At 41.2% G+C, this 10560-nt stretch overlaps 1 long non-coding RNA gene across 1 annotated transcript in view; it reads left to right on the plus strand.

Moving 5' to 3' along the window:
* Nucleotides 1–7472, plus strand: part of LOC130457165 (uncharacterized) — a 59453-nt gene extending 51981 nt beyond the window's left edge. The window contains exon 4 of the long non-coding RNA XR_008916254.1: nt 379–7472. This is a non-coding gene — a long non-coding RNA (uncharacterized LOC130457165). The remainder of the gene's footprint in view (nt 1–378) is intronic.
* The last annotated feature ends 3088 nt before the right edge of the window (nt 7473–10560 follow it).

Raw genomic sequence — 10560 nt, forward strand, 5'->3', positions numbered from 1 at the left:
TAAGGGGAAGGCAGAAGTAAGGTCCTACGACCCCCCCGCCCCCCCACCTAGAGCACTGAGCCTCCAGTGGCAGTGGGAACCTCTGGGCAGGCAAAGGTGCTGGTCTGGAGGTATACCTTGAGGGCAGGGCTGTGTCAAATTCAGAGCATTGAACACAGATGGTGGGGAAGGAGCTGGACAGAGAGCATAGAGCTGGCAGCCTGGTCAGAGCTGTGGAGATCCTCCATATTGCTCCAGCCTTCCAGGAGGTTTTGGCCTCAGAACACACCCAGCCCAACCCAGCTAAACTTAATCCCAATAAAAGTCTTCAGAACATAGGGAAGCCCAGGCTCCAACACCACTCCCTCACTGACTGCTGGACTTTAATTCAATAAAAAGCCTCCAGAGGACAGGGAAGCTCAACCTCCAACAACCCTCCCCCACAGACTGCACCAAGAGATCTTCTATCAAAGCTCCAAGAGGGGAGACTAACAGAAGCCCCCAAAACCAAAAAAATGAGAGGAGCAAAGAAGAGGTAAATATGAGCAAACAACAGAAAAAGAAGAAAGAAATTACAATAGAGGTCTTCTATTCAGCAAAAGGAACAGAGGGGGAGGGATAAGCAAACGATAAATCAGAAATGTAATGGTGAAAATTTCACCTTTTTTAAGATTGATGTAATATTGAACAATGGCTGCCAAGGAATTTACTTATGAAATTCCTAAAATGAAACACTCAAGTCAGAATGGAGTTTATGGAGGTTTAATCACAATGGGAGTAGGGAAAAGGAGAGGGAGAGAAGGAGAGAAGAGAAAAGGGAAAGGGGCTACTCAACCTCTGACCAAGGCAGAGGGAGTTTTAGGCCCAAAGGGCCAAGGTGGAAAGAATCAGTCCTTAACTCACGTGAGTGACCTGAAGGAAAGCTGTTTGTGGGTGTCCTCCCTGTCCAAGCTCCTAACACCAACTGGCGTCTAGCTCTCTCCACAGGAAGTGAGCGAATTCCGGAGGCTGTTCCCTACCTCACTTCCTGTGTCTCACAAGTGTCAATGGTTGGCTCTAGCTTGGCTTAGGATAGCCCAGGTGGGCAGTTAGTTATTTCTGATTTGTCATTGACTAGCACATGCCCGTGTAGTGTGGGTGTGCACAATTTTTGGGTGCTATACCAAGATGGAGACTTTTAAAATTCACAATCCCCCCTGATGATGATTGGGGGACTAGTCTCCCCAATTGATCACTAAACATAAGCATACTGCACCCCAAAAATTTCTAACTGTAAGTGTATACAAAATTATTTTTACCCACGAAGAGGAAAATTATAATAGTTGTAAATATGGGGAAATAGAGGAGAGAGAAAGACAGCAAACCAATGTTTTGCTGGGCTCATTGACAAAAGCCAATTAGGGGGCAGTCCCCTTTGGCATAAGAGTGTACATTCAAAAAATGTTCAATCAACCACACCCCAAGGTTCATTCTGGATCTTCCTGTAGTGAAAAGGTTTAGATATCTTTCTGAAAACAGTTCATTCTCTGGATTCAGTTAGTTAGCAAGCTTCTTCTCTGAAGATTTATCTCGAACAAAATTTAAATCTTGGATTTGATGAAATACAATCCCCCCTGAAGAAAGTGTTGAAAAAAACACTGAGGCCAGCTGAGGATTCAAGTTTTAGTTGTGGGGGTGTGTGAGTTAATCCAAAAGAAAAACAAAACAAAATGAAAATAAAATAAAAAACAAAATCAAAAGAAGAAAAAGGGAAAAAATTAAGGGAAAAATATAGACCCTTTATATATGCATGTTTATATTAAAGAAGAATTCAAAATCAGTATCAAAAAATCAAAAAATCTATGTATATAAAATTTGAGAAAGCAAGAATAAAAAAATTTTTTCCACAGGCCCCTGTATTAGGGTCCAGTTAAGTAATTTCTAATCCCACAAGTCTGTAGGACAGAATGCAGCATATTTTACTTCCCCATTTGCAGCCAAGGCTACAGGAAGTTGCCATACTATAGGAGAGAAAAAAGGACCAGATTTTTATTTTATATCTAGGGAAGTGTCATTCCCTCGTCTGATTTTACCTTCGTTCTCAGGGATGGAGGGAGCCAGGATGGTAGCCAACCTTAGGTACTTGTCTGTAGGTACTTTCATGAAGAGTGTGGATACAGGGAAGGCCTACATCTTAACGTCTGTCACTGATGTATTGTGTGTCTCAGGTTTTTTATTCTTGCTTTTCATTTTGTTTTGTTTTTCTTTTGGATTAACTCACACACCCCCACAACTAAAACTTGAAATGCGTTAATCCTACCTGGATTGGTCTTTGATTTTTAGACCTGTGAGCTCTTTTGGCATTATCCAGGTTATCTCTGTGCTCCTTTTTTGATCCCGCGCCTAAAATCAGACACAAACATTAATCATAGTCCCACAACAATTATCAATAAACGGCAGGTTCCCATAGTCTAAAGCTGTTTAGGTGCGTATTAATAATAACAGCAAGTATATATATTTAAACTAATATTGTAGAATAAAATTAATATTGATCATATGTACCTTAAGTACATAGAAATGAGAAAAAGGGATAAAATAATGTCAAAAAATAATAAAATAAGGAAAAGAGAAAAAAGGAAAAAAGAAAAAAATTAAATTTAGGAATTCAATGTGTCAAAAGCAGAATAAAACAGTTCCACTTGTCAATGGGTAGTTATCTCCAATGCATGTATAGGATACAGTCAATCAGTTTCAACAGAGGATGCTCTCTTTACATGTGAGCAGTGAATCCAAGAGTCCTTTTCTCCAACCTTTATAGATGTTGGAGAAGTTAACAATATTTGGAATGGTCCTTCCCAGGAAGGCTGGGTTGCTCCTGTATGCTGGAAGTTCTTTATATACACGTTGTCTCCTGGGTTCAGGTCGTGAAGTGAGAAGTCTAATGGTCCGGCTTGTACTGCAGCCCCGGATTCATGTAGCTCACGCAGTTTGTGCTGTAACTCCTGTATATAGGAAGCAATAGTAATATCTCCCCCTAATAGCGATGTATAAGCCGGGGAGAAAGGCTTAGCCTGTATAGGCAGATGTCCAAAAAGCATCTCAAATGGTGAAATATGTAAGTCTCCTCTAGGCCTGCTTCTAAGATAAAATAGGGCCAAAGGGAGAATTTCAGGCCATTTTAAATGGGTCTCAGTGCATAATTTGCCAATCATAGTTTTAAGTTCTTTGTTCATCCTCTCAGCTTGGCCTGAACTCTGGGGATGATATGGAACATGGAATTTGGGAGTTATCCCCAAGCAAGAATATGTCTGGTTTAGAACAGAATCAGTAAAATGATTCCCCCTATCAGAATCAATACGTGCTGGCAGGCCAAAGCGAGGAATAATTTCTTTTAAAAGCACCTTAGCAACAAAAGCTGCTGTGGCTCGGGCTGTAGGAAATGCTTCCAGCCATCTGGTCAGTTGGTCTACTATGACCAAACAAAATTTATATTGTCCAGCCTTTGGCATTGTTATGAAATCTATCTGCAGGTGCTCAAAAGGTGTGTAAGCCAGAGGACGCCCACCAAAGGCTTTACCACGAAAGGCATGTTGGTTATATGCCTGGCAGGTAGAGCAGGCTGAACACACTTTAGAGGCTATGGTAGTTATACCAGGGGCTATCCATACTCTCTTAACAGAGTCCACGATGCCCTGGGTACCAAAGTGGCTGTTATTATGAACAGATTGGCAAATTTGGTGATAGAAACTTCTAGGGAGCAGGGATTTTTCTTCAGATGACACCCAGACTCCATTGATCTGTTTTGCTTTGAATTTCTGCTTCCATTTTTCCACTTCCTTCTCATTATAGGAAAGTGATAAATTTGAGTCATCAGTAGTTGTTAATGTTAGAAGTAATTCAGGCCCTTCTATGGCTGCTAGCTTTGCAGCAGCATCTGCTCAGTCATTTCCCCTAGAGACAGGGTCAGTGCCACCTGTATGGGCTGAGCAATGAACTACAGCTAGGGCTTCAGGCAGCTGAAGAGCAGAAAGAACTTCATTAATAATTTCTGCATTAGCTATGGATTTTCCAGCTGAGGTTAAAAATCCTCTCTGAAGCCATAGCATCCCGACTGAGTGACAAATGCCAAAAGCATATCTAGAATCCGTATAAATTGTTGCCTTTTTATCCTTGGCAATTATACAGGCATGTTTCAGAGCTATGAGCTCTGCCCCTTGAGCGCTAATGTTAGAGGGCAATGAAGCTGACCATTCAGTGGCAAATTCTGTGACTACAGCAGCTCCACTGTAGCATATGCCATCCCTCATGAAAGAAGAACCATCAGTAAATAAGATCAGGTCTGAGTTCTTTAAGGGAGTGTCCAAGAGATCATCTCGAGGCTTTTCTGCCATGGACACTAGTGCTTCACAACTGTGTAATGGTTCTCCTGAAGTTGGTAAGTCTGGAAGCAAGGTGGCAGGATTAAGGGTTGTACAGCATTTCAGAGTAATATTTTCACTATTTAGCAAGGTTATTTCATACCTTGTAATTCGCTGATCAGAAAATGCCTGTGTTCTTTGTCTTAGCAATAATGCTTCTACCTCGTGTGGACACATAATTGTTAGTGGGCATCCTAATACTAGATCAATGGTTTTTGTCACTAGTAAAGCAGTAGCAGCCACTCCTCTAAGGCATGGTGATGCTCCTGAAGCTATTGGGTCCAGCTGGGCTGAATAATAAGCAACTGGACGCTGAGAAGGCCCCAGAGTCTGAGTTAAAACGCCTGAGGCTACTCCTCTTCGCTCATGTACATACAAAGTAAATGGCTTGTTATAATTTGGGATGCCTAGAGCAGGGGCAGATAGGATAGCCTTTTTTAGCTCTGATAGAGCTGACAGGTGTTCAGGCTCTAATTTGAGGGGTTCAGGGACTGCATCCCTTGTTAGTGCTATAAGAGGTTTAGTAATTTCCCCATAGCAAGGAATCCATTGTCTGCAAAACCCTGTTGCTCCCAGAACTGCTCTTAACTGTTTTTTAGTGGTAGGAGCACTCAATTTTTGAATATTCTCAATTCACTTGGGAGAAATAGAGCGGGCACCAGCTGTCAGAATGAACCCCAAATATTCTACTTTGGGGAGACACCACTGAACTTTATCCTTCGAGATCTTATGACCTCTTTTGTGCAATTCCAAAAGAAGGTGTTTACTATCTTCCTGACATGCTTCTGCATCCATGGAAGCCAAGAGTAGGTCATCTACATATTTTATTAATTTGCTGTTTTTAAATTTTATATTATCTGTATCTTGTCCCAAAATTTGTGCAAATAAGGTCGGACTTTTTATATAACCCTGGGTCAGACGACTCCAGGAATATTGTATGCCATTCCAGGTGAAAGCAAAAATATGCCTCGAGTTCTCATGTATGGGTATAGAAAAGAAGGCTGAGCACAAGTCTACTACTGTAAAGTATGTAGCTGTGCTAGGAATAGAAGAAATAATAGTATTGATATTGGGAACTATGGAGTGTCTCTTTATAACGTGATTGTTCACAGCCCTCAAATCCTGTACGAATCTATAGAGGTGTTTGCCATTGGGCCCCCTTTTTGTTTTTTTAACGGGGAGGATGGGCGTGTTGTATTCAGATTTACAAGGGAAAATTATTCCTTGGTCAATTAAGGAGTTTATTATTGGGGTAATGCCCTCCATTGCCTCCTTGGAGAGAGGATATTGAGGGATGCAAGGAGGTGGGCTGGATTTAGTTTTTATTTGCACGGGAGCAGCTGATTTAAGTAAGCCTACATCAGTAGAAGATGTGGCCCAAAGAGACTCTGGTATATCTGTAGGTATTTCAAAGGTGGGAGGCTCCTTTGCCTCCTGGCTCTCTGAGAGAAATATAGGGAGTAAATTTAAGGTTTCCTCGGGCACTTCTAAAGAGAGGGAGCCATCTGGGGCGCACATTATTGTGGCTTGTAATTTGCATAGTAAATCTCTCCCCAGCAAATTTGTGGGGGATCCAGGCATTAAAAGAAAAGAATGTTCAACAGTTAGGGGTCCCACACGTACCATGCGAGGAGAAAGTTTTGGGACCTTTAAAGGTTTTCCTGAAACACCTACTACATTTAAGGAGCCAATAGAATCACATTTCTCATCTGGTTTGCTTACTAGAACTGACCTAGATGCTCCAGTGTCTAGAAGACAGTCATAGTATGAATTTCCTACCTTTAAAGTGACATGAGGTTCCTTACTGTTTGGGGGGGAATATATAGGGGTTATTGGCATTAAAATATCAGGGTCTGGAAAATCAAAGGTTTCATTCTTTGATTCCAAGGCCCTCACCCCCTCTTCACACCTTCATAAAGATGCTTGGGCAGTTTTTTGGGACCCTCCACGCTGTTGGAGGTGTACCTGAGTGTAGCGTGGTCGAGCTCCATTTCTTATATATTGTTGTTGGGCATTTTTTGGGGTAGTATCATTTTCTGTATTTTGAGCACTGTCATTTTGATTGGCATTGTGATTCCTATAGTTATTATTCCTAAAGGTGTTATTATTTCTTGTTTCCTGTAGCCTGCTCCTACAGACTATGATTGCATGGCCTCTCTTCCCACAGAAGAGGCATATTAAGGGGTTTGTTAATGATCTATCTGTGGATTCCTGCAAAGGGGCCATGGTCTCTCCCTTACTTTTCAATTGTTCCTTTAAAATTTCAATTTCTTTTTTTAAGTCTGTCACTGATGTATTGTGTGTCTCAGGTTTTTTTGTACGATTCTTATAGGCATATGCTGCTACTTTCCTCAGTTCGTCGAGGTCCATAGACTCCCAGTTGGGATAGCTAGTTTCAAAGTAGTCTTTTACTGCTGAACAACAATTCCTAATGAATTGTCTGCATATATGTTTAATGTCTTTTTCTCTGGACAAATCAAGGTCCATATATGTACTTCCTACATCAATAAGTCTGTCCATAAAGTGGGAGGGGGTCTCATCAATTTCCTGTCGGGATTGTTCAAATTTTTCCCATGCATCAGGGCTATCAGAGCAGTCTCTCATGGCTTTTAATAATGCTTCTCTGGCCAGGGCTAGTTTTGTGTGATCTTGTGCAATATTGGGGTTCCAGTGTGGATCTACAGTTGGCCAGTGATGAGCTCCTCTACCACTTTTCTTATTAGCTAGAGAGATGACATTATTTTTCTCTCTCTTTGTCAGAAATGAATCTAACAAATTCTCCACATCCAACCAAGAAGGGTCAAAGTTTCTGAATATATTTTCTAATTTTTCTATAACCAACATTGGTTCTGCCTCAAATGATTGAACATTGTGCTTGAATTTTTCTAAATCATCAGGTTTAAAAGGTGTATAGTGTCTTACAGACACCAAGTTCCCTTCTTTATTAAAGGTGGGTACTTCCCTCAATGGAAATAAACTTCTGTCTAAATTATCTGGTGTTACTGTTTCTAGGCTACTTGCTCCATTTTCAATGGGGTAGGTAAGAGAAGGGGAAAGGTTAGGATTATTGGCTGTTGGAGCATGGGGGTTGGAGATTAGAGCATGATGGGGGGGGAGGGCAGGGGGAAGAGCTGGGACAGGAACAGGGGGCGGGGCTAGAGCATGAGCATGGGTGGGGTGGAGGGCAGGGGGAGGGGCCGGGGCTGAGGAGGCAAGGTAAGATGCATGAATAGAAGGAGGAATCAGGGTGGGAGGGGCAAGAATGGCAGGGGGAGGGGCTTGATGGTCAGGATGGGGAGGAGCTGGTTGGTGTGAAGGGGCTGCTATTTGAGCCAAATCGTTTTGGGCAGGGTGGGTCAGGGAATCTGATAATGATGGGGGATGGAGAGTTAAATCACTCCTATTGTAGGATGTTTTTAACTCCCTTTCAATGTTTTGCAGGAAGGTTTTTATCTCTCCCCATTTTGCCTCCATAATTTCATCCAGGGAAGTTTTTATCTCTCCCCATTTTTTCTCCCTAACTTCATCCAGGGAAGTTTTTATCTCTCCCCATTTTTTCTCCCTAACTTCATCCCTTTCCACCAATTGTTGATAAATAAAAGTATTTTTTTTTTGTAATTTGTTCAATAAAAGTATTTTGGTCCCTAATTTGTTGATCAGTAACAGTATTTTGTTCTTTATGTTGCTGATCAATAAAAGTGTGTAGTTCCTTAATTCGCTGATCAGTAACAATATTTTGTTCCTTAATTCGTTGAGTAACAGTATTTTGTTCCTTAATTTGCTGATCAATAAAAGTGTGTAGTTCCTTAATTCGCTGATCAGTAACAGTATTTTGTTCCTTAATTTGCTGATGAATAAAAGTGTGTAGTTCCTTAATTTGTTTAGTAATAGAAGGAACAAGGGAGTGTTCTCTCTTAGAGGTTAGGTATATTATTGCAAGTACAACAATTACAATCCCAAGGAAGATGAATGTAAGGGTCACGAAGAGGTTTATAGTTTCTGAAAAAAACCATCCTATAGGAACACCTACTAAAAATCCAATGTACTTGGTCATTGAACTTATAAGCCAATTTCGAAGCAAATCAGACATTGGTTGTAGCCACATTTTTCTTCTTTGAGTCAATTACTAAGTTGCCTGTAACTTTTTTTTTTTTTTACAGTAGGTGGCTCCCTAGTCTACAACCCTATACAGGCTAAGGGCCTATTCTGTTGTAAATTCTCCTTATTAAGCTTCTGGGAGGAGTTACAAAAGTCTTATTCGGGAAGGTAGAAGCTATGAAAAGGCTGATTAGGAGTGAATAGACCATAAACAATAGGTAGAGCTAAAACTCCTTCTTTTACAAAGTGTGTATATGGGAGGGTCCCAGCAATCTTTTTTTAGCCCTCAGGCTAAAACTGCTAGGACCATGTGCTATCTTCCTTGAGCAAAGCTCACTTAAATTTTTAAGACTAGATAGGCCAGGAAACAGGAAAATGGGTTTTAAGTTAGCTCCCTAGCTGTATTCAGCTGTTTTTGTTGTTGTTGTTGTTTTTTTTTTTGCAGGCTAGGAGCTCCTTCTCCTGAGGTTCCTCATTGCTAATCAGTTGATTAGGTAAGCCTGGCCTGTCTCTCAATCCACTGAGCCACCTCCTTAAAGTAAAAGGAGATGGAAATGAGACAAAGGGGAGAAAAAAAATCCTGTTGACCCCAATTTAACTTAAGGAGAAAGGGGAAGAGAGAAAAGGTGTTTTATACTCACCTGCTCTGGCAGCTGTGTCTTTAAGCCAAGGTATTTGGTAAAAGAACTGACGGAGTGAGTAATAAGTGGGGTGAAAGGGCAAGAAAATTCAGGAAATTTATTGAGGTTCTAGAAACCTTCGAAGCACTAAAGCAGGGCCAAGAGCCGGAGGGGGTAGCCGGGGTGGGACCTCTCCCAAGTGATTAGTATGGAGATCAGAAAGGAAGATCAGAAGATTGATATAGTTCTTTTTCCCGAAGTGGTTACGCCAACTGTAATGGTGAAAATTTCACCTTTTTTAAGATTGATGTAATATTGAACAATGGCTGCCAAGGAATTTACTTATGAAATTCCTAAAATGAAACACTCAAGTCAGAATGGAGTTTATGGAGGTTTAATCACAATGGGAGTAGGGAAAAGGAGAGGGAGAGAAGGAGAGAAGAGAAAAGGGAAAGGGGCTACTCAACCTCTGACCAAGGCAGAGGGAGTTTTAGGCCCAAAGGGCCAAGGTGGAAAGAATCAGTCCTTAACTCACGTGAGTGACCTGAAGGAAAGCTGTTTGCGGGTGTCCTCCCTGTCCAAGCTCCTAACACCAACTGGCGTCTAGCTCTCTCCACAGGAAGTGAGCGAATTCCAGAGGCTGTTCCCTACCTCACTTCCTGTGTCTCACAAGTGCCAATGGTTGGCTCTAGCTTGGCTTAGGATAGCCCAGGTGGGCAGTTAGTTATTTCTGATTTGTCATTGACTAGCACATGCCCGTGTAGTGTGGGTGTGCACAATTTTTGGGTGCTATACCAAGATGGAGACTTTTAAAATTCACAGAAATCCCAGTGAATTGGATACAGGCTTTGGAGAAACTCAAAATGCAATTCAAAACACAATTAAGAGAGGCTGAAGACAATTGGGAAAAGAACTTAAAAACTAAGATAAGTCATCTGGAAACAGAGGCACTTGAACCTAAAATGAGAAAATAGTGTCTCGAAAGCCAAAATCAACCATCTGCGAAATGTGGAAAAGGAAATGAAAGATGAGGCAAAGAAGATGAAAGATGAGGCAAAGGAGATGAAAGACGAGGTAAAGAGGATGGAAGATGACCTCCAAAGAAAATCAGACCAGAAGGAGAAGGATGACCAAAAATCCAGGGATGAAACCCAGTCTTTAAGAAGCAGAACATAACAACTAGAATTAAGTTGATCGCACAAGGCAGCAGGACACTATAAAAGAAAACCAAAAGAATGAAAAAATTGAGGAAAATATGAAACATCTCATTCACAAAACAGAGGATATATAAAATCATTCGAAGAGAGACAATTTAAGAATCATTGGTCTACCAGTAGACCATGACAAAAGAAAAATCCTGGACATACTACAGGAAGTCATTCAAGAAAACTGCCCTGATATTCTAGAACAAGAGGGAAAAGTGGAGATTGAAAGAATCCACAGATCACCTCTTGTACTTAGTCCCC

Source organism: Monodelphis domestica, chromosome 2 (genome assembly GCF_027887165.1).
Source record: "Monodelphis domestica isolate mMonDom1 chromosome 2, mMonDom1.pri, whole genome shotgun sequence".
In the NCBI taxonomy this organism is placed as follows: domain Eukaryota; kingdom Metazoa; phylum Chordata; class Mammalia; order Didelphimorphia; family Didelphidae; genus Monodelphis; species Monodelphis domestica.